The sequence below is a fragment of the Triticum urartu genome, chromosome 7A (assembly GCF_056163025.1).
Source record: "Triticum urartu cultivar PI428250 chromosome 7A, HENAU_Tu73, whole genome shotgun sequence".
In the NCBI taxonomy this organism is placed as follows: domain Eukaryota; kingdom Viridiplantae; phylum Streptophyta; class Magnoliopsida; order Poales; family Poaceae; genus Triticum; species Triticum urartu.
This window is the reverse complement of record NC_141879.1, coordinates 674,584,063-674,608,875: the sequence shown is the minus strand read 5'-3', so window position 1 is coordinate 674,608,875 and position 24,813 is coordinate 674,584,063. Positions and strand designations below refer to the sequence as shown.

Sequence of the window (24,813 nt, the reverse complement as noted above, 5' to 3'; positions counted from 1 at the left end):
ATTACTACTGCTTCTGACTCAATCCTTTGCCTGAATGTGCAATTCTGCATAGCTCGAAGTCCACAAGATGCTCACCACCGGCGGAGCTGCGTTCTGCTTTTGGAACACCAAATTTTCCCTTTCAGGTGTGATTTAACTGCTTAATAGTTGTGTGATTAATTATGCAACAAGAACCTAGTTAATCAGTAGCATCATGGTCCAACATATAGCTTGTGATCTTAGTATATTCACTATATGTGTTGCATACGAAATTTATCTTATCCAAACAGATTTTTTTCTTATTTCCAAGAAATTTTTAACAATTTCTTCAAGATTGTTGACTTGGAATCAACAGTTTCTCAATCGGCTCAGAAATACATAGTCTTTTGCTGTAAAACTTTGAGAGGTTAAGACAGTACGGTTGTGCTCGTAGCTATTGAACTAAAACCACGACGAGTAATTTGGAACGGAGGGAGTATTTCTGTAAGGCCTCTCAACTTATGTGAAATATAAACCATAGTCATATGTGTTGTTTGCTCTGATAGGTCAACTCGCAAGGAACAAGTGATGAGTCAAGGATACCGGGATATCATTTGTTGCATATTGTGTTATTATTGACCAAAACTTGCCCAACATTTACTAGGTAGGCGATAGTTGCCCGAAAATCTACGTGATGGCCCATTGAATTATGAATTCTTTACCTGAGCAATGAAGTTAGGCAATCTGTAAATAAATTTGTGCACTTTATGTTAGTAGCATTATTTAAGCAGCAAATTGTTGTGATTTGCACACAAGTTGCAATTGCCAATGGAATAAGTTGCCTCAATATAAATAGTACATGCCTAAATCCAGAGTCATTGTTGAACATCAGGAGGTAATTCATGGATCTAGCTCGGTCCATTGTCTGTTTTGTAACTGGACGCAGGAAGGGAGAGATCACTTGTGTGAATCTGGTTCGTACTTATGCATCCATCTACCTATCCACGGGATGAGTACAACATTTTAATTAATTGGGCAGTATAAAATCTAATAGCATCAGATGTACTTCCTCCGTTTCACAATGAGATTCCATAGGGAGGTTAAATAGGAGTTTGTGGAGAGAAGTGCCCAAAACATGCCCAACACTCGATAGTTAGTTGCGGAAGATAGTGACATGAGTTGCCTAGATATCCACTCCCATGAGTGATGTGGTTTCATCAAAAACTTGCCCAACGTGTGATAAGTAGTTGCTAGAGATGCTAGCGCAAGTTGCCCAGAGATCCATCTCCGGGAGTGTTGTGTCTTTTTTCACACAAAAACTAGCGCAACACATGATAGGTAGTTGCTAGAGATGCTTGCACAAGTTTCCTAGAGATCCACTCCCAAAACCCAACCACTACTAGAGAAAAGCTTATATATAACCGCTTACTAGTAGCGCGCTATATTGCCCCATGCTACAGCTATTTACTACTAGCGTATGGCTAAAAATAGCACGCTATTAGTAAAATATTCTCGACTGTGTGCCATGGACAGACCGTAGTAATAGCGTGGATTGTAAACCGACGCTACTGGTAAGTGGATAGTTGTAGCGCGGGTGAGACACCCTGCGCTAGCCTTTCAGTCCAATCCACACCAGACCACCCCCGATCCAGATTCCCTCCACCTCCTCTCCTCTCCTCTCCTGGCCTCCCTTCCACCTCCTCCCCTCTCCTCTGTCGTCGGGATCCCCTCCCCTTTCTTCTCCGATCCATGTCGTCCCCGTCTCTCCCTCTCTCTGATCCATGGCGGGATCCTCCGCCGTGTACACGTCCTGCAGGTTGCACGCGCGCGCAGCCTTCCTCCACCACCTGGCCGACAAGGCCCACTGCGGCGGCCAGCCCAGGCTGCTCCCTGCCGCGGCGTGGAGGCGCGGCGGCCCCGAGGGCGAGCCTAGTGGTGGAGCGGACGACGACGGAGGAGGCGGTGTACGAGGTGGTGTTGCGGCAGGCCACGCTGATGGAGGACCTACAGGGGCGCCGGGGCGGAGGCGGAAGGAAAGCGAGCGAGGAACCCTAGCCGCCTGAGGAAGGAACGCTACGACCCGCAAGGTACGCTCATCGAAACCAGATCCATGGTGTGTGTGTGTCTCTGGCTATGGGTGGGGGAGCCGCGGCCGGCTGGTGGTGGTGATTCGTGCCTAATCCGTAACCAAATGTTGGCAGGCCGGCGACGATGGTGGCGGTTCGGTGTGCGGCGAGGAGGCTCGGTGGCTCCCTGCTCCAGCGAGCGCAGGGGGTGGTCTCGGAGGAGGGACGCGGGCTCATGCCAAGCAAGCTCATGCGCTCCCGCCACTTCTCCACCCAGGCCCCCAGCGAGGTATCTTAACCAACATCCACATCTTTTCTCTCATGATTTATGTACCTCAGACAGAGCATCAAGGATCCATTCCATGTAGCCTGCGATAATCCAACTCTGTGCAATTGAAACTGCAGGAGGCATTGTAGTTGTATTAACCAAAAAATGTCACCTTTTTTCAAATGATTTGTCGAATCTTGTGCAATCCAAAAGGCAGCTTGCACGTTCTTCTTGTATGAGTTCGAAATAGCAGCAAAATTACTTACTTGGCACCCTCTTGTTTAACCTGATCTGACCTGCACATCCTGCTTCTTGTAGCAGCAGGACTGCTTGATAATAGATTTTTACCCTCGTCGTACATACATCACCATTTGTTTCTGAAACAAAAAGTCCTAACCATTTGGGTATAATTTTCAGAGCTTGCAGATAGTTAATTCAAGTACAATAATTGGTTGTAATTTTGGTTCATGACCTGCACCATCTGCAAATACACATCTAGTATCCAAGAAAGTTTTTGTTCTGGCACTCAGGGTCATATTCACTGCAGCTAGTAGCTGCCCCAAACATGTTTGTAATTTTACTACTTAATAATGATTCTGGATATGCTGCTAACATTTCCTACTGGAGATAAACAAATTATGTGTGGGATTCAGTGATGTGATTGATCTCTGTTTAGAATGCAATATTTTTACCTATAATATATGTTTGGATTTGAAATAGATATACCTCCTGTTGGAGTTGAAGTTAATATCTCACGTACCTTTTGGGAACCCTATCGGTTTTGAATTGCTTGTGTGTCATCACTGATTTTCCCAAAAAAAACTGGGCAAATAATGTCATTAATTTTGAAGTAGAAACTATACCACCATAGTCATCCCCAGGAGTGCCACTTTTCCTTCCATATAGCTAATTGTGCAACACAGCAGTATGTAGTACCATAGCAGTATTATACTCTTTTATGGTTACATATATACTCTTCTTTGTAAGCTTAGGGATGGGTACATATATGTTTATCCACACAGTAGCATAAGCAAGCTTGATCAGCAATATGATGCTTGTTCTTCTCATATGATAATTCTGTCATTTAAGGCAAATTCTGAGGATTCTTTTCTTACTAGACAAATTATGGAGATAAAGTATAACCATCCAGTCTTTTCGGATGTCATATTTCAGTTTTTTTAATCTGAATCATATGATGCATTAGTTGCTACCAGGATATAAGGCAGGTCACACCCATTCATTAGACATTACTGAAGGAAGAATCCTATTTATCAAGTTCCTACTTTTGACTGGTTCCGTTGCATTTGCTTCCCATCCCCAACCTTGCTCAATTTGGCATGTGAAGATAACTTATTCACCTGACACGATAACGCTAACCTACAGGCCAAAACTAACAGAATATAAACTAATTGAAAATACATCACATGGACATTAGTACTGTGCTATGCATGCACCATAAGGATGCTAATTTTAGTTTTAAAGTAGTAGACTAATTTTCCCTTGCTTGGAACTCCTATGCTGAATTAGAGGGTATGCTGATGCTACTACTAATCATTGTTGGTGAAGCAAATGTCATTTGTGAAACCATTGTTCTTGTTAATGAAGACCATTACCAACATTATCCTTTCCTGTGTCTCAAAACTGTCAACCTGGCTCTTAAAATGATCTTTTTTTAGGATTCGTGGTTTTTTTCTTGTTATTATACATTACAATGAGTTCATTGTATTCAGATTCCTTACAACTTCATGCACCTGAGCTATTTGTAGAAGGAGGGGAGCTGGCTTTCTTCACGTCTCGGGGAAGTTTCTTCCTTGGATTCAATAAGGAGGGGACCCGGCCTTCTTCACGTCTTGTGCAACAAGTATGGACCAGCCTCTGGTTGTTACTTTTGATTCATGTGCATGTGCTCAAAAGAAAGAAAATACCCTACAGGATTTGAATGAGGACGCAAACTAATAAGTTTTTACTTTCGCGACGTGGGCACATGGGTGATTGACGCGAACTACCATAGCCCGGTGGGTGTCGTGCTCATCGAACACTCGGAGGCAGACTTCGCCGTGAAGCCTAGAGACTGCGTTGTGCAGATGATCGTCCAGGTGATTGTGACGTCAGAAGTCGTCGAGGTGGAGGACCTCGACGCCACCGTCCGGCGGGAGGGAGGGTTCGGGTCCACCGGCGTTTGAACTCCGAGCCTTGGTAGATATATCTAGAGAAGTGGTCTGGTTGTTTGTGTCTAATGTTAAATGGGATCTCGTGATCTCTTCGAGTTGAGATGTTCAATGTTGCAGCCATGAATGCTGGAAGTGCTAAACTGGTTTTGTGACCTTAGTTTATTTTGCATCGAACGTGTCTTGATTTCCATCCATGAATAATGCATCTGATTTTTTTTAATTTCTAATTACTTAGTTGTAGCGTGGGGGGAAATGGAGCGCTATTAGTAAGTAGGATAGTGGTAGCGTAGGTGAAAAATGGAGCGCTACTAGTCCTTAGGATAGTAGTAGCGCAGGTGGAAAATGGAGCGCTACTAGTACTTAGGATAGCTGTAGTGCGGGGTAAAAAAACGCGCTACTGCTAAAATTTAGCTGTAGCGTCGTAGCAGTAGTGCGGGAACCCACGCTACTGGTATGTAAAAAACCTACGCTACTGGTAGTGTTTTTTCTAGTAGTGAACAAGAGAGGGGGGAGGGGTTAGGTCGAGTCGTCTATGGATTGGAGGAGGCGAATCGACGATTTGGTTGACTGTGGGATTTCGTGGTCGGGGATAGTGGTGACGTCGGGGGCAGGGGCACGCGCGAGAGAAGCACAAAAAACCATGAAAATATGGTCAAGGGCCACTTGCCAGAGACGCGGGCATGAGTTGCCAGAGACATGGACAAGTGGTAAGTTGCTTGGGCGGTTGACAACTTCACACCACTTTTATTGTCCAAGGAAAGAGGCCAAGTTATGTGGGGTGGTAAACTTTACACCACTTTCAAAGCAACTTTTCTGTTTATGGAAGATAACTTTAGTGGCGCACAGAAGCAACTTCGTTGTATAATGTGTACTAGTTAATTCATCAAAAGTGATGGTAGGAAGATTGGTAGGCAACTTATAGCTGATGGTAGGTAACTTGGTAGTGATCGTAGTCAACTCAAAAGAACATTGGGATGATAGGTGACCATGATATACGACCTAACCGAAAGTTTCTTACTGTAATACAAAAGTTGCCTCTCCATGGCACGAAAGTTGCTTGAGATTTTTTTCATCAAATGCAATTTCATAGATGATGCTAAGCAAATTGACGGTCATGATAGCCAACTTTATAAGAGCATTGAGTTGATAGGTAGTCATGATAGGTAACTTGGCAACAAGGTGCATCATGTAGCACCAAAGTTGATAGGTAGTCACGGTAGGCAACTTTCAAGTGTTGCTAGGCAATTTGGTAGTCACTGTAGGCAATTCAAAAGAATATTAGGATGATAGATGAGTATGATACACAACCTAACCGAAAGTTGCCTATTGTGGTACAAAAGTTATCTCTCTCTGGCACCAAAGTTGCTTGAGAGAAAAAGTTCATCGAAAACAACTTCATAGTTGATGCTAGGCAACTTAGAGTGGTGCTAGGCAATTTGGTAGTTATCATAGCGAACTTAAAAGAATATTGGGATGATAGATGACCATGGTACACAATCTAATAGAAAGTTGCCTACTATAGTGCGAAAGTTGCCTTATCCGCGACACCAAAGTTGCTTGAGAGAAAAAAGTTCGCCGAAAGCAAATTCATAGTTGACGCTAGGTAACTTATAGGTGATGTTAGGCAATGTGATAGTCATCGTAGCCAACTCAAAAACCATTAGGATGATAGGTGATCATGATATACAACCTAGCCGAAAGTTGCCTATTGTAGTTCAAAAGTTGACTCTCTATGGCAGCAAAGTTGCTTGAGAAAAAAAGTCCTTCAAAAGCAACTTCCTAGGTGACACTAGGCAATTTGATGGTCATGATAGCCAACTTTATAAGAGCATTGAGTGGACATGTAGTCATGATAGGCAACCGGGCAACAAGGTGCTTCATATAACACCAAAGTTGATAGGTAGTCGTGGTAGGCAACTTACAGATGATGATAGGCAATTTGGTAGTCGTCGTAGACAACTCAAAAGAACATCAAAATGATGTGATAAACAACCTAACCGAAAGTTTCTTGTTGTAGTACAAAAGTTGCCTCTCCGTGGCACCAAAGTTGCCCGAGGAAACAAAAGTTCGTCGAAACATATCAATATGAGATCTAGTTTTGAAGAGCTCGTCACCAAGAATCTAGCAGTGAAAACGGATCTTAATTTTGATACTCTGTTCAAAAGTTATGACTTTTTGAAAATTTTGAACACACATAATAATTGCACATGGGATAAGATCTTTCCTATTTTTGAGTGAATTTTGCAACATAGCATTAGAACAAAACTTACCTTTTTGGGGTGTGTGCTCGGGAACGCTAGGGAGCACACGTGTGCTCCCTAGTCGCATCCTAGATTTAATATTATATATACATGCCACAATCCACGTAGTACAATCCTTTTTAACACCCACGTGCTGGATTCAAACTTGCCTAAAAAAATTAGTATATACAAGTCAGTCACATACGGCAGTCAATGTGTGTACGAAAGGGAAATACAACTTGGTCTACCGGCTATCAATGTGAGTCCGTGAAGGACACACAAACGGGGCACCAAACCCATACAAGCAAGTAGGCTTCGAAAAAAAATCAACCTAAAAAGTGTGTAGAAAAAAAAACAAATAAGTGCAAGCATGTAGAAAAGGTTTTGCGCGTGCATGCTTTAAAACATCCATTGAGGGCTACCAGGGCGCAGGGCATGCATTACAAAATGCGAATGAACAAGTTTGTTTACATAGACTAAAACATTTTCTGTCAAGAAAAAAAATGGACTAAAACATTTGTACCGTTGATCTCAAATTTTAAAGGCTTATATTTAAAAGTAATATGTATGGAGTAGGCTCCGAAAAAACAAATATATATCCACCTAAAAACTTCCGCCACTGTACGTGAAGGACTCAATCAAATATGTAATACGGCAGCACATGTATGTAGAGAAAAATAAATAAGTGCATGCATGTAGAATACGAATTAACTTCAGTGGATTTTAAGATTAGTATTACTGAATTTTAAATTGTACAAGCCTATTTTATAAATAATATTCATAACAGAAAATACGAAAAAATACAACTAATCATATGAAGTCCATAAACTGCTAAAGATTGAAATAAATTGTACATATATACTATGGAATGATGGACGTGATAATATGAAGTCCATGATGTCAACAACGTCAAGTTTAGTGGCATCGGCACGTGCCATATATCTAACATGTGGTTGGATGGTTAGAGGGACTGTGGTATCCCCAGCCCATCAGGGTTCAAATCCTGGTGCTTGCATTTATTTCTTGATTTATTTCAGGATTTCCGGCGATGTGCATTCAGTGGGAGGAGACGTTCACGTCGACGACGAGTTGCCTACGGTGACTCCATAAATTGTCTGTACTGTGTTAAAAAAACAAGAAAGCACGAGCCGCACCTGATTTTTTTTTCTTTACACGTTGTCACGAAATAGATATGGCGATGACAGTATGTAAATTGGCATTTGATAAATTAACTTCAGTAGATTTTGAGATTACTATTACTGAATTTTAAAAGTATAAGCCTATTTTATAAATGATATTCTTAATAGAAAATGCCAAAAACAATTACAAGTACTCATATGAAGTGTACAAACTGCTAACGATTGAAAGTTTTTTCCATAGATATTCTGGAATGATGGAAACCTAATATAATGATAACACGCGAAAAAATACTCAACTTTATCAAACATAGATTTACCTATAAAGGTTTCAAAAATAAATATATATAAAATTGAGATGAGTTGGGGCATGCATGAACCGCGATCATATGCAATGTTCACGGCAAATGGAGTTAGCGGAGAAGTTTTACACAGGAAAGGATCAAATATTTTATGAAAACTGCTTTACAGGCCATGCATGACATCCAGATGAGGGACGACATATCAATACAAATGTGTCATGTGGGAAAGTGCTTATGAACATAGCAAAATGTTGTTGTCGTGGCAAAATAAAGGTCAGAAGCAACAAATCCTACCAATGTGCTAAGGGATAGAAATTTGTGCAAAGCAACATGGATTTAATCGATGTCGAGAGCAATCAAGGGATACATTTTTTGTTGGTCGACATACATGCCTTACAATGATAAGCGACATGTATAATTCAAAGTAAAATATAGATGCATGAAAGCATCCAGAGGCATGGCAGTGCACACACAAAAAAGAATGCATTATGGCCACCAGAGAAAGGAGTCAGGCGAATACAATTTTTTTATTAGTCATCAATATTTCAATTTAATTATATAGGGGTGAAAAGGTTGACACTAAAGGACGAAGTGTGCAAGGGAGAGCCTACAAATTAGTTAGGAAGTCCCTGATTTTGCACCACGGACAATATACAATTGAACTTTCGTGTTGTACAGTAAATTCCTTACCAACAATCTAATATACACCCTTGGTACATAACTAATCATTGAGAAAGTAGTCCAACTATTCTAATATAAAAGTACAGTTTACGGATTTTTTTGGCCAAATAACCAATATTTGCATCTCCCACAAATACAATATTTGCATAATAAAATTAAATGGTAGTGCATGTGTGGTGAAATAACTTTTTTCTTAGGATACCAAATAAATACGCGTAATTAACTGTTGGGTTTTCTATAATGAGATATGTGGATCAAACAACATAATAACATCTTGAAGTTATATCATGAATAATAATATATATAAATCTAGCCGCGCAAATGCGCGGGTCTCCCAACTAGTTAATACTAGACTAAAACACCAGGGTTCAAATTCCGGTGCTCGCATTTAATCCTGGATTTATTTCAAGATTTCCGGCGATGTGCATTCAGTGGGAGGAGACGTTCGCGTCGACGACGAGGCGCCTACGATGACCTCATAAATCTCAAGATGATATACCGGCTCAGTCTTTCAAAGATGCTCATAAGGGTAGGATGTGCATGTGTGTATTTATGGGGTGAGTGTATGCGTGTATATATGAGCGCTTGTGTGTTAAAAAAACGGAAACGATAACTGCCCAACGACCAGTATTATGATGTTTCGGCCTGAACGTTGCATGCACCGTTTGTTGATATTCGTGAATTTTGGCGCAGGTTACACAGACACGTCACTGCTCAAAGTCGTTCGGCAGTCGGTCAATCCGTCGCGAACGCCACCTCCCCTCTCACTTCTCCCCTCCAACACTACGAAGCACCATTTCACTCCTCACTTCTCTTCTCCCCCAAATCTCTCTTATCCCATGCGGCGGAGCCGCCAGCCACGGCGTGGAGGAGATGATGTTGGTAGCTGCCCATGGAGGGGCCGCGCTGACGCGATGAGGGCCCGGCGGCCAGCCACGGATCCAGACCAGATCCATGGAGCGGCGGGCGGTGGCGCGATGGCAGAGCTGTGCAGAGGGTGGAGGCGCAACTATGGCGTCGTATGCGAGGTCGGAGTGTGGGGTCGCGAATCTCGGCGAGCTCCAAGGCCATCTGCCACCACCGCCGTCCCCGCCAACCCTAACGGCAGGATCCCGTTCCCCGATCCTCTTCTGCGTCTGTCGTCAAGGTCAGACGCATTCAGCCACCCCTCCTCTCCCCTTCTATGCTATAAGTCTAAGATAACACGCGGGCCTCTTTCTGGTGGATGAATTCGTGGTGTTCCAGGAGGAGCAGCGCCGGACGCTGGGAGGTCCAGTAGCCGAGGCCGCGGAGGAGTCGCGCCGGCCGCCGGGAGGTCCAGTAGTCGGGACTGCGGAGGAGCCGCGCAGAGCGCCGGGAGGTCCAGACCAGAAGCCATGGCCGCTGGTGCGTGTGTGTTGTTCCTGTCGTGCATGCGTGTTGTTCCTGCCGCTGGTGAATGCGGGTTGTTCCTGCTATGGTATGCCAAAGACTACGTTATGTGTTGCGTGCGCCATGCTATGCCAATCATGGCAAATTTATGATGTGTTCCCATGGCGACTTAAGTTTCGATGCGTGCAATTTGTGATATGTTTCACATGGCAAAAATATTTTGAAGTACAATTTGTCATGTTGCTTTTCATATAATTGCCACCATATAGCTATCAACAGTTCTAAATTTTCCTTCTAAACCATTGCATCTTGCCATGTCAATTCTCTAAATTGTCAAAAACAACACAAAATGGCAAATATTGCCATGACATGTTTTACTATTTTATTTGACCTTTATTTAACATGGCAAATTTACCTAAATCCCCATGGCAAGTTTTCAATTTTATTGACATGGCAAATTTTACTATTTATTTGCCATGGCAAATTTACCTATAATATCATGGCAAATTCACCTAAATCCCTATGGCAATATTTAACTTTTATTGCCATGGCAAGTTTTTTTATTTGCCATGGCTAATATACCTTTATTAACATGGCGAATTTACCTAAATACGCATGGCAATATTTAACTTTTTCCATGTCAATTTTTACTTGTATTAGCCATGACTTATATACCTTCATTAACATGGCAAATTTATCTAAATCCCCTTGGCAATATTTAACTTTTAAATTTTATTGCCACGGCAAGTTTTAATTTTTATTTGCCGATAGCAAATTGACCCTTAGTAAAATGGCAAATTGAACTAAATCCCTATGGCAATATTTAACTTTTATTGCCATGGCAAGTTTTACTTTTTATTTGTCATGGCTAATTTATCTTTATTAACTTGGAAAATGTACCTAAATCCCCATGGCAATTTTTAACTTCTATTGTAATGGCAAGTTTTACTATTTATTTGACCTTTATTAACATGGCGGATTTTAATTTTTCTGCCATGTCAAAGTTATGCAAATTTTAATATGATTTTGGTTATGTGTTTAATATGATTTAAGCCCAACGAACTTTTACTTGACATGGCAAAATTACCTATGTTGTTACGGCAATTTCTAACATTTACATACATGTCAATACAATTGCTAGTGGCAATTTTAATCAAGAATTTATTTTGCCACCATGTATGGACATATGGAATTGCCATGACTTTTTTCCTTTTGTGTCATTGCAAAAAATATATATATATTTTACCAGTGGCAATTTTTTGCTTTTGAATTTAATAATGTCACTTTTACATAGCACAACAAAAACTGGGTTTTTTCTTGTCACAGAAAAAAATGTGGGCTTTTTCCTTTTGTTTTGGTACTGGGCTATTTTTCCTTTTTCGCTTTTTTTGGGAAAAGGCCCGTTGGTGCAATGGTGAGGGCGTTCGTGCTGTTGGGAGCGATGCTTGGTGTTCGGGCTGGGGCTCCTCTCGTCCCAGACCGAACGTTCGGCCGTTATTGGCGTCTTAAAAAAATTCTAGACTAAAATATTACATGCAATATCTGACACGTACATCAAATCACGTGCACAAATTGGAAACCAAGTCCTATAAAAAAAATTAGGTCCAAACATAGAGCCAGACTCCATTACGGGTCTTTATTCAAAAGGAGATACTACAACTCCGTGTGCATGCACCTAACGAGGAGGGGACATGCACCTAACGACAAAAGAGGATATACAGTACTTCAGTCGGACTCTTTTTTTGGTGTATCAAAACAAAGCACCGATCGCCTAAAAAACAAGGGTCCAACCATGTATGAAAACCGACCACGGGCCACCCTAAGAAAAGCTGACCACGGACCACCTAAAAAAAGTAAAACCCAGCCACACAAGGAGCCAAGACGTCTCTCCTTTTTTTAAGAAAAACACATGGCAATGCAAACATACCAAGTAACTAACAATGTTCTTCTTATTGCTTTTCCTAGATTGAATTTACAAAGGAAGGAATCGTTAATCATTAAGGAAAACATTAGATTTGCTAAACGTGCCATATGACTAGGTCTATGCAATTAGGCAGTAGTTAGTCAACTCTACATGCTACTGAGATGAGATTAAAAAACAATCTTCCTTCCTCATACTTATAATGAGCTTTTATATGTTATCTTAGCGTAAACTATTTTTAGGTGCGGCTTTATTAATGGGAAACACTTCCATTCAGAAGTCTGATGCGTCGCCATCATCAGACCGGTCGTCAGGGGTCGATTCATCCGTGATCCAGCGATCGAGAGAAGCAATCAAAATCATGCGACAGTTTCTTTTCAACTACCCGATTTTATGCCCATGCTCCTCCTGTAATCACTCCTTATCCGAAATTAATTGGCCCGATCCAAACTTACCCAGTCTGCATCTCTCCTGCCCCGCGATTTCTCAGTGCGTCCTCGCCATTCCCCTTGCCGCCGCGGCTCTCTTCCCAACCGGCATCCTGCCCCGCCTCTCTACGACCTTTGCCGGTGTGTCCCGTTCGGCGACCGCGCAGGGATCAGCGCACAACATGCTAGCAGACGACCTCGTGAACACTCCCTATCGTTCTTATTTGGACTATGGCCAGGCCCTGGTCGGGGCTGCGGTCGACCTCGCCGGAGCAGAACAGAGGTGGCAGTGCAGAGGGTCAGATCGGCAGTCGTCCTTGCTGGAGCACTTGGATGATGATGACCCGCTCCACTTGGATGATTTAGGTTTTCAGTCATCTCTCTTGACATACTCCATATATTTCCATTGCAAGTTAATTTTGGCATAACTGTGTTATCAGACTTGTGTCATCTACTCCCTCCGTTCCTAAATATTTGCCTTTCTAGAGATTTCAACAAATGACTACATAGGAAGCAAAATGAGTGAATCTACACTCTAAAATATGTCTATGTATGAATACTTAGTTTTTATGCCAAATCGGAAGGTATGAAATTCTGAGTTACATTCTGTATTTGAAGTTTTGAACACTAAACCATCTACAATATTTTGTGGAATAGGTATGCACTTCATACAAATATGCCTCCCCAATTGGCGTCAATAGTAGTTTTGTTCCATTTTCATATTCTCATGCTTCCAAGTTCCAACTTTCCAAGTAACACTACTTATGTACCCAGCGCCAATTTTTTGCGCTTCTACACTGTAATACCATTTCTTTGTTCCACTAGATAATTGCTCCCATGGATCAACAACAAATCCATCGTATGTTGAGGACACAAAAGATCCATCCTCATGTTGGCCACAAGCTTGGTTTATTTCGTTACCAGTGTTTTGTTCCATGCTTCCAACCAAGACGAGTAATGTTGAGTTGCCCTGTTTTCATGCTCCCTACAGTTTTCCATGTTGCGTTTAATAAATAAGTTTCATACTTTTAACTTCTTGCTTCCATACAATAGTTTTTAGTGGACCTTCATATCTCCATTTATTCCCTCAATTCCCATATCTTCAGATTTGCTAACATAATGCATTTCTTATGTTTTCGCTTCAGTGGATGTCTGACCATGAGGCAGTCCGAAGCAAAGGCTATGTGCCTCACCTCCAGATATATTCATCCCATGTGTTGCCGATGTCCTCTCCAACAACGCCGCCCTGATTCGGTCATTTGCGTACCATTGTTCCAGTTGACCTCGGTGATGAGCACATCATCCAATTCACCGTGCAGATCTGATCCCTTGCACTGCCCCCACTCCTGGATGCGTCCTCGGGAACTGGTAGCGAATTATACATCCACATGTTGGCTGAAATCTTAATTTCCATTTTAATTCCAATGTTCTACACATCCAACTAAGATGAGCCATATTGAGATAGAATGATTTCATGCTTCCTGCAGATGGGTTCCCATATCACAATTCATGTGCTTCTTCGATTTATGTTGAATGCTGCCATACTTCATGTGTCTTGTTTTGAAGTTTTAGTTTTTGCGTTGTTATCACTATTGAAACATGATGTGCTCCCGTATTATACTGCAAATGCTTGTTCGTTCTAGGTAGTTTTCTTCCAAAATTTGTCTACAGATTGTTCTTGTTTATCCACATTATTCTACTTCATCGGTAATGTACCGTACATGTAGCACCAACAGTTGCTTCCTACCTTGGATACTTACACATCATGCCTAACTGATATATGCTTCAACCAATTGTCCGTTGGCCTGAGGGCAGATAGGTGTCAGCGAGACAGGTATATATGAAGGCGACGAGTGCAAGCACTAAGAAGCATGCATGGAGTCACTTCGATGTAGCTCACAATGAAGACAACCACACGTTAGATGAAGGGAAGCAGGACTCTAGTGTTTAGGAAACATACAATATGAACTTAGGACTCATTGTACTATTGTTGACTTGAAGGAAATATGTTGTATGAATGGATGAAGCAAGGAAATAAATTTATGTTAGTTCTGAAGCAAATTAATTTATGCTGCCTCATTGCTATACTCCAGCAACCTCACCCGATGGCCTCGCCGATGTCGTACATGGAATACATTAACACTGCTTATCCATTTTGTATCCAACTAGACTTTATTTTGCTTCCTACACAAAATACTAAAGCTTCAATCACACAAAAATCAAATGTTGCATGTTTCGCAAAACCTGTATGCTCCCTATTCATCTGAATAAAGATTTTCTTAGAAGTAAACAAGCTTCTAGGATTAGTGCATTGAGCTTCATAGATAGTTGAATAAAGCTTCTATCACACTAATGACTTACGCATTCAACGTTTGTGCATTCTGATTAACCATTCAAAATTTATTCAAGCTGCCTACATCGATCCTGCCCAATGTTCTACTGCATGTATATCCATACATAAATTTCTGTGTATACATCCAAGGAAATTTCATTCACCATGGAATCAAATTCTTCAGTCGATGGAAACATAGTTTGACACGTCGAAACGAAACCATTTAGAAATGATTTCATTCCAGATTGAAGAAAATCTCGGTTGCAATGGAAGCAAATTTGAATAGCATCAGAAATAAAATTTGCTTTCTAGGGAAGTAACTCCATGCAGGAAATTCTGCTACTGTTATTAGTTTCCTTCAAAAAAATAGTTTCCTAAAATCTGCCAGCTAAAATCACGGGCAGTTAATTATTTATCCCACGCAATTAGCAGCTTCTTCTTTGGAAACTCCGTGCGGGAGGTGGGAAGCAGCCCCGTGCTAATCCAACGACCCACAGGCTCTAATCCAACGGTTACTTGCTGGTCTGATGAAGTGCTAGCATCAGTCGATGAGGTGGGTACGTCTAACTACCTCAATATACATTCAAATTCAATGTTAATTAACTAGCCCGTGCAAATGCACGGGTTGGCGGCTAGTATTATCATAGTGTGTTCTTTTTCACATTCCTATTTAAGTGATAACTAAAATCATGGCATGAGAGAAATGAGCCGAGTCATGCAGAATTAGCGATCAACCTCTCTATTGAAAATAATAGTGATGAGAGATAGGTTTCACAACATCTAGGGAGAACCATATAGTATATACATGCATAAGTATTGGATATACGACACGCAAGGCATTTTTTTAGGAAAAATAGGTGGATCAATTTCAAATTCTTATTGTTGTGAGGTATCATAATGTACCAATAAAGCAAAAAAATGTTGTCAGATGGAAACCATAAATACTGAATGTTAAGATATCAAGGGAGTGCGATTGGCCGACCTTGCAGTCAACTGCTCAACCGACGCAATAGAAGATTTGTCATTCAAGAGAGTATAAAAAATATTGCGGTTGAGCGTGGTGTACTTTCCAAAATTTATAGTGAAAGAAAGGGTGCCACACCCGCATGAAAGTTGATGCAAAGTGGAAAATGACCAAAATGTAATAATTTAATGTCAACTGATATTGAACTTTTTAAACAATAAGTAATAGAATTTGAATGTATATATGTTATGGTAATCTTAATAGGCATACCACAGTGTATTTATCGGAACCAGACTAAAATCTCTATGCCTAAACCATAGATGAGTTTTCTCGTCACAAAAGGGTAAATTTCATATTTATAATACCTTAACGGTTGATCATGTAGTTATTTGAAAAAAATCAATAGATATTATTATTCACTAATTTTAATTAACAAGTTATTCCAATATTTTATGATAAAGGTTACAAAAAGAGAAAACATATCATAATGGCAAACCATAAAGTAATAAAAACCATAAAGGGTAAATTCGAGAGTCTGACTGCACAACAACTAAAGCTGAGTGTGTTGCATGGCCAAAGACATGCCCTGCATCAACCCATGTATCTCTACTTCCTATGCGTCATTACAATGGAACATGAACCTATAAGCAGCAAAGACGATCGTCCCATCATGGTGTCGTAGTATCATATCAGCTGCCGTCGTACCATCACTCTTCGAGAATGCCCCATCTTCTGACAGTGCAACCTGGTACCTTCGAGGTGGGATCGAGGACAAGCAACTTGTTGAGTTTGTTGGTTTTGGCATTTCAGTTTCCAACACTAGACATTTTACCCTTCAGTATGAGGTGACTGCCAATAGCTGCACAAAAACTCTACGGAAATTTCCAGAGGAGGTATTTCCATACCATGCATAGCATCATTCCGTAATTGCCATATACGCCAAACTAACAAAATTATGGTGCTCCTTTTGTCAGCCCTCAAGGATGTAAAGCAAGCAGTCCTTACCAGCCTCACACATGAGCTCCTTGACCGGCATCGGCCACATCAGGCGCATACGATTCCAATGGATCATTCTCTCGCCATGTTCTTGTATTACTTGTTCAGGTTGACGCCTCCCTTTGCTCTTCTTTGTTCCTTTTTGACCGCTTCATGATGGCTGCTGATTTACAAGGTCCTTGTGATGTTGTTTGCATATGCGCTTCCTTCACCTTGGGTGGTTAAAGTTGTGTTAGTCTCTCCGCCATTGCTCCACTCATGGACCTACAGGTATACCCATTCTTTATTCTAATGTCCTTCGGGTCATGAATGATTTGTAAGTGTCTGTCTTTTTCCGTAGGTAACTATTTATTCATGTGTTGCTTGGGGGATACGATTTTTCCCAAATATAAGATTATATATTATGGTGTGATTGGTGTCCTATGACCAAGTTGATATTTGTTGGTGAATACACCTACGAAGATCTGTTGGGTTCTTCATTGTGTTATGGGTTCTACATGATCGTGATTTAATTTTGCAGAGAAGAAACACCACCATTGCTCTTACAATTTTAAGAGGCGCTGCAAGATAGATGTACCATTCTCATATATGATTTGTAGATCGGTTGTATTGTTGTAGATGAAAGGAAAGTAGATCAGTTGTATTTTTCTATTCAGAACATCTCCTTCCAGGCAAAACAAAGTCACAATTATTTGAATTATTGTGCTTGTTTTGCCTAAAAGGAAAGTAGATCGAAGACAACATTTCGTTACAGAAGAATAAAGTTGTGTATATACTATCTGATCAATGCTCCACTTCTTTTTACATAATCTGAATTGGTGATACTCGCCTAAGCTTATATGCTAATTGCTTGTGCACAATATGCCCATCTTGCTTACATACTATTTTTTTAGCACCGCAAAGGATGTCAGATGATACATATTTTGTCGTGTTATTTTCCTTGTGATGGTTGATAATATTAATGCTTCAATTCTTCTGTGGATGAGGTCGACAGTATCCTTTTGGATATTTGCATAGAAGAAACGAAATCAGAATATCTGGGGAAGGCAAGGCAAAACAGTGTATGTTTTTTTTTGTATTTTGAAGAACATGTCTTGGCCCTTTGATGGAAAATGTCAGATGTAGATGTGGTTCTGTGACCTACTACAAATACGTCATCCATATTCTGCTTACATAGAACTGCTTTGAAGAACATGTCCTAGCCCTTTGATTGAAAATGTCAGATGTAGATGTGGTTATGTGACCTTCTACAAATACTTCACCCATATTCTGCTTACATAGAACTGCTTTGATTCACATGTGACCAGCTCTTTGCTTCGGCTATTCTCAATATTATCATATTGTGTTCTTTTTCACATTCCTCTTTAAATGATTGCTGCTGTTTTTTTACATTGTTTTGATTTGTGAAACTCTCTATTCTTGTGCTAAAATCACTTGTACACATATCACTTTAGCTCTATCATCTTTCAAAATGGTTAATCGTATCTCGTTGCCTGCCATTTTGCGGGCAACACGCGGCAAGCCGCGCCACTTATCTAGTACTAAATTGAATCAGGCGTGAAAATGCTAGTGATGGTGGTAGGGGTTGGCCTGATACGTATAGTACCACCAATGGTCTAGAGGGAGGCTACCCAACAAGCTCTGGGTAGTAGCAGCAGGAAGATCTTGGACCTGTACTGTACAACTGCTCCAAACTTTTGTCCAAACATTCGAGCAAAAAGGCGCGCAGATGACTGCAGGTGCGTACCTGGCTTAACTTGTTGGTATCGCACTAGTGCAGAACCGGGCAATAGCACCGGTTCGTAAGGCCCTTTAGTGCCGGTTTGGTAACCGGCGCTAAAATGTAGGCACTAAAGCCCCCCCCCCTTTAGTACCGGTTCAGCACGAACCGGTGCTAAAGGGCAACCACGTGGCACGAGCCAGCTTCGGGGGCAGGGAGCCCTTTAGTACCGGTTGGTGTCACCAACCGGTATTAAAATGTTGGGGGTTTTTTGGGTTTATGATTTCTTTTTTATTTAATTTTGTGTTTTCCATTTAGTGCCTTCGGAGAACGATAACAATTGGAAGTAGTTCATGGGGCGGTAGCGGGTAATAATATTCTCCTTTAGGATCTATGACCTGGTCGAGCAAAAATCTCGCTATTTCCTCTTGAATTGCTTCTATGCGGTCCTGTGCTAGGAGCTTGTTCCGCACCTCTTTGAACTGTTAAGAAGGAGATCAATATGCATGTGTTTTAGTTGTGTGACTAGATATCGATAATGGTGTAAAAATTGTGAATAGTGTTCTGACAATCGATATCGTATCCACTCCTGTCTTTGAGATTTGCTCTTTTCGGACGCCATCATGCGAATGTTCTCGCAAACGTAGTATGCACATAGATCATTCCTCGGCGCCTGCTTTAGGGCTTTTACGAGAATGGAATTTTGATCAGATACTAATTAATCAAGCATGATAATTAAAGAGATGACAGCTAGCTAGTACTACTTAATTACTTACCTTGGGTCGATACCATTTCAGACTTTGTTTCCATGGGCCTGGAGTGACCCTGATGAACTTTGCCCAAGCCCTGCCCGCCGACAAAGAAAATGAATAAATGGGTTATTAAATAGTTGTTATCAGGAAATGACGAACTAATTAAATGTGCTAGGAGCTGATTTGCTCGAGCTCGAGCTCGCCTCTTTCTGTAGGCGTGCTCGATTTAACTTCCTGAGGTGGCGCTCATAGTCTGTGTCAACAGGCTTGGGAGCTGGTGGTCTAGCCATACGAATGAAGTGGTCAATCTTTTCCACAGGCACTTTCTCCCTTGGCGGCGGTGGCGGTTTCGGTGCAAAATGGGCTTCCACCTCGGCCTTCGATATGGCTACGTTTTCCTCCTCGGACTTGTCGTAAGGCCTCTGCGGAAGAGGCGCGAGGCTTGGACCATATTGAAATCGCTTGCCTCCGCCTGTACCTGCCGTACTACCTCGACTTGTACCGCTACGCACCATAGCTAAGAGGCTCTCTTCCGTGATTGCTGAGGCGGCGAAGACGGCTGACGTGGCTGAGTTGGAGGAGGAGGAGTGGCCTGAAGCTGTGCCGGACTTGGAGGAGGAGTGGCCTGAAGCTGTGCCGGACTTGGAGGAGGAGTGGCCTGACGCTTTGCCGGACTTGGAGGAGGAGTGGCCTGAAGCTGTGCCAGACTTGGAGGAGGAGTGGCCTGACGCGTTGGTGGACTTGGAGGAGCGGGAGTCTGCTGACTCGGTGGCGGACTGCGACGAGGAGTCGGATGACGCGGTGTCGGTGGCCTTCGAAAGATGATGCAATCCTTTCTCCATAGGATGATACAATGGTTGGTCTCTCCTAGTGTGTGCTCATTGTCATCTCCAGGAATGTCAAGCTCTAGCCCCGAATATTGGTCCACCACCTCATCAACCAAGACACGAGCATAGCCCGCTGGAATCGGGTTGCAATAGAAGGTTGCCTCTGGGGGATTTGTAAAAGCAAGGGCGTCCGCCACCTTCATGGATATGTTCTTCATTTTGAAGTGTAGCTCGCAGTTAGTGTTCTCCATGATGTCATCCACTGGGTAGCTATCCAGCAATGCGTCGCCCAGGGCGGAACCCACGCTGCTTCTCAGCATGGATGGGACGGTGCTATCCATTGGTGGATCACCCGCTAGCTGCTGAGACCCCCTTTGCTGGCTAAGTGAGTCGATCTGCTCCTGCTGCCGCTAGAATTTGATTACCAAGTCCGCGTGCAATGATTCTAGGCCTTGAAGGCGTTCATAGTCTAGCTTCCTCTGCTCCTCCTCCATCTTCCTCTTCTTCTCCTCCGCAATCTTCTTTCTCGCACGGGTTCTGTAGTCGGCGTTCCAGTCCGAAAACCCCTCATACCACGGAATAGCGCCCATGCCTCGTGTTCTTCCCGGGTGTTCAGGATTTCCCAGGGCACGCGTAAGCTCGTCGTTCTCTCTGTTGGGCTCGAACAACCCGGATCGAGCCTCTTCTATTGCAACAAGTAGCTTATCTTCGGCTCCGTCCAGACAAGCCTTCTTGGAAACTTTGCCTGTCTTCGGGTCCAACTCCCCCCCATGCGCATAGAACCAAGTCCTGCACCTGGGGGGCCAGCTTAATGTTTCTGGAGTGACACCTGCATCCAGCATATCTTTCTCAGACTTATCCCACTTAGGCATTCCCACCGCATAGCTACCTGGCCCCAGCTTATGGAACTTATACTTTTTTGCGGCATTGGCCTTGTTTATTCTCGACCGTTCCTTAGATAATTCCGAATCCTTGAATTTCATGAAATCGTCCCAATGAGCACTTTGGTTCTCTAGTGTTCCCTCAAATACTGGAGTCTTCCTTCCTCCGTTGACGTACTTGGCCCATTCACAAATCTTGTGGTTCTTGAATGCAACCGCCATCTTCCTAAGAGCAGCGTCCTTGACTTTCTCCACATCTGCATTTGTGAAACGATCTGGTAGGGTGAAATGTTCCATGAGCGTTTCCCAAAGCAACTGTTTTTGTCTGTCGTTGACAAAAGTAACTCCTGGACGTGGCTTTGATGGCTCTCTCCATTCTTGAAGGGAGATCGGGAGTTGGTCCTTCACAAGAACTCCGCACTAACAAACGAACTTGTCCGCAATCTTCTTAGGCGCGAATGGTTCGCCATTAGGTCTGATTGCCTCGATATTGTACTTTACGCCCTCCTTCAACTTTTTGTTCGGGCCTCGTTTCGTCCTGTTGCCTGAAGATTTGCTCGATCCGGATGGCTGAAAGAAGAAAGATCGATTCGTTAATATATCTTCAAGTCATTTAAAACATGTGATGATCACCAGATGCCTGCTTATATAAATATATATACCTCGCCGGTCTTTGTTGTTTCAAGATCAACATTTTATTTGTCATGTTCATAGTTCACGACTTCATCAATTCGGTCGTCGCGATCGAATATCATATCACCCTCCCCGGTGTTGTTTAGATATTCGGAGCCGTCATAATCTTGTTCATTCTGATCATCATCTGGCCCGCGAGGATTGCGTATGATATTGAACAGGGCCTCTTCTCCCTCTCTGTCGGTATTGTCCGCCATAGGTTTTGTTTAACTAATCCAAAAAAATATATTCAAATTACAATGCATGGATGCAATCAATTAATAAGGAAAAACTGAATCAATCATAGTACATAATAAGCATCATCGAATATAATCTCGAATACGTCGTCTCGAATAATAGATATAATCTTGAATACATCGTCTCGAATAATAGATGTAATCTCGAATACATCGTCTCGAATAATAGATATAATCTTGAATACATCGTCTCGAATAATATATAATCTCGAATACATCATCTCGAATATTATATATCGAGTACATCACTGGCTAGGTAGCTAATAAAGATCGAATACTACAGAAGAATCTAGGACACTCGCGGTTCCTATGGCGCGGGCGGTGGACACCCAAAGAGAAGGAACCCTCACAGGATCATAGCTGAAGTGAGATCCCTGAAGAAACTGCCAGGTATTGGAGAACCTGCCGCCCTCTAACGCAACCATGTAGCGATGGACGTGCTCGTCCTCCTCCCTGACATGGCGACGTACCACCTCTGGCGGGGCCGGCTCCCTCCGCACCGAAACTGGCCCACGCGAACGCCACCAAACGAGATCAGGGTCGACGACGGGACCCGGGGCCGGGTTCCTCATCAAGCAGCGCGCCCCTCCAGGCAGCACCTCCCAGTGCCAGCCCGGCGGAGCCCAGTCCCGGACATGGGTCAGCCGGACGTCGTCGCGGACGGGTCGACGGCGGGGATGCGGGCCAAGCATCGTCGAGAACAAATAGTAGCTATATGCCCGCAAAAAGTAACATTTTTTTAATGATTGGATTTTGATAACTAAAATTTCTAACATTTCTATATAACTAACATTCCTATAACATTTCTAACAATGCTATATAACTAACATTTTTATAACATTTCTAATATTTCTATAACTAAAAAACAAAAAAAAAATTATAACATTTCTATATATATAACTAACATTTGTATAACATTTCTAATATTTCTATAACTAAAAAAAAGAAAAATTTCTAACTTTTTTCTAACTATTTCTATAACTAAAAAACAGAAAAATTTCTAACAATTCTAACTATTTTATAACTATTTCTATAACTAAAAAACAGAAAAATTTCTAAGAATTCTAACATTTCTATAACATTTCTAACAATGCTATATAACTAACTATTTCTATAACTAAAAAAAGAAAAATTTCTAACAATGCTATATGTCTGTGTGTGTGTGCTCACCGGCGAGGCGAGAGGCGACGGGGGGAGGCGACGGGGACGGCGACGGGCGCAGCGATGACGGGGACAGGGACGGGGCGGCGACGACGGGGATGGGCCGGGGCGGCGACGACGGGGGCGGGGCGGCGATGACGGGGACGGGGACGATGCGGGACGGGCCGGGACAGCGCGACGGTGACGACGGGGACGGGGACGACGGGGCGGCGACGACGGGGCGGGGGCGGCGACGAGGGTTATGGAGACGGGGGCGGCCGACGATGGGGCAGAGGAGATGAATCAGAGGAGAAACTGAATTTTTTGAAGTGTTTAGTTATATAGGATGGACCTTTAGTACCAGTTGGAGCCACCAACCGGTACTAAAGGCCTGTTTTGGCCAGGCCAAGCGGCGGGAACGCACCCTCTTTAGTGCCGGGTGGTGGCTCGAACCGGTACCAAAGGCCCCCTCTTTAGTACCGGTTGGTGCTACCACCCGGCACTAAAGGGGGTGCGCTGGCGCAGGTGCGGTGCGAAATGTTTAGTCCCACCTCGCTAGCCGAGGGGTGTCCGCACTGGTTTATAAGCCCTAGTGCGGTAGCTCCCTCGAGCTCCTCTCCAAAGCAGGCCTACTGGCCCTAAATGTTCTGTGCTGCCCTGTGGGCCTACTGGTCTTTTGTGGGCCTGCATCCTGGCCCAACAACAGGTTGGGTTTCTAGTCATATGCAGGCCGCTGTGGCGCAGTAGGTGGGCTTTTTTTTTCTTTTTTTTGCTTTATTTATTTTTGTTTGAGTTGTTTTTTTGCTGTATTTAGAGTTTCTTTGTGAATATTTTTGCTTTAGGTACAAAAAATTACAAACTTTCTGTTAGTACCGGTAGTTTACAAATTTGAATAGTTTAAATTTTGATTTATTTGAAATTTGTGTGAATCACTAGTTTGTGAATAACTTAACTTTGAGAATAGATTTTTCAGTGATTCTTTTTTCTTATGTTTAATATTACTGTGTTTTATCATTATATTCAATTTGGTAATGCTTAGGTTATTTAAAAAAATGAAATGCCTTTTGTAACGGATGAGTTTTTGTCCGAAACCATGATACTTCGAAAGAGATTGTCCATTTAGTACACGAAGTGCATCCAGTTTTTGCGGTAACCCTCTCTACTTTTTTGCACATGCTATGTGGGTGAAATTATGATACCATGCCAACTTTCAACCTTTTCTGAGTTCATTTGAAATGCTTTTCAATTTCAGGGTCATTTAGCTTAAAAAAATCAGTAAAGGCATGAAAGAATTTGTTTGCACATAAAATTTCTTCGCGTTTCAAATGCCAAAACACATAACTACCCTAACTATTACAGAGATTCCCTCCTGGGTGTGAAACACAGAAGAAAGTGATGATAGTGAAGCCGATCACATCCCAGATCTTTGGGTGTGAAACTTTTTCTTCGCGTGTGTCCCTTTGCGCCGTAACCATGGAAAATCTTCATCATTTAACGGGATGCTCGGGTCAATATTCACCGTGAATGGAGAAATTTCATCAAACTTTTCATAATCTTCTGACATGTCTGTCTTGTCATCCACTCGCACGATGTTTCTCTTCCCAGAAAGAACTATGTGCCGCTTTGGCTCATCGTACGATGCATTCGCTTCCTTATCTTTTCTTTTTCTTGGCTTGGTAGACATGTCCTTCACATAGAAAACCTGTGCCACATCATTGGCTAGGACGAAT

The 24,813-nt window shown here is 42.4% G+C and overlaps 1 long non-coding RNA gene across 3 annotated transcripts; it reads left to right on the top strand.

Annotated features, from left to right (window-relative positions):
* Window positions 1-1,577: 1,577 nt before the first annotated feature.
* LOC125523392 (uncharacterized) lies at window positions 1,578-4,666 on the top strand. Of its 3 annotated transcripts, none has more exons than XR_015610849.1 (4): window positions 1,578-2,045; window positions 2,160-2,313; window positions 4,059-4,153; window positions 4,225-4,243. It is a non-coding gene; the product is annotated as an uncharacterized LOC125523392 (long non-coding RNA). The 3 variants fall into 3 exon arrangements; XR_007290209.2 differs by lacking the exon at window positions 4,225-4,243 and adding an exon at window positions 4,304-4,666 and having other exon boundaries at window positions 1,579-2,045; XR_015610848.1 differs by having other exon boundaries at window positions 1,583-2,045; window positions 4,059-4,666.
* Window positions 4,667-24,813: the final 20,147 nt, after the last annotated feature.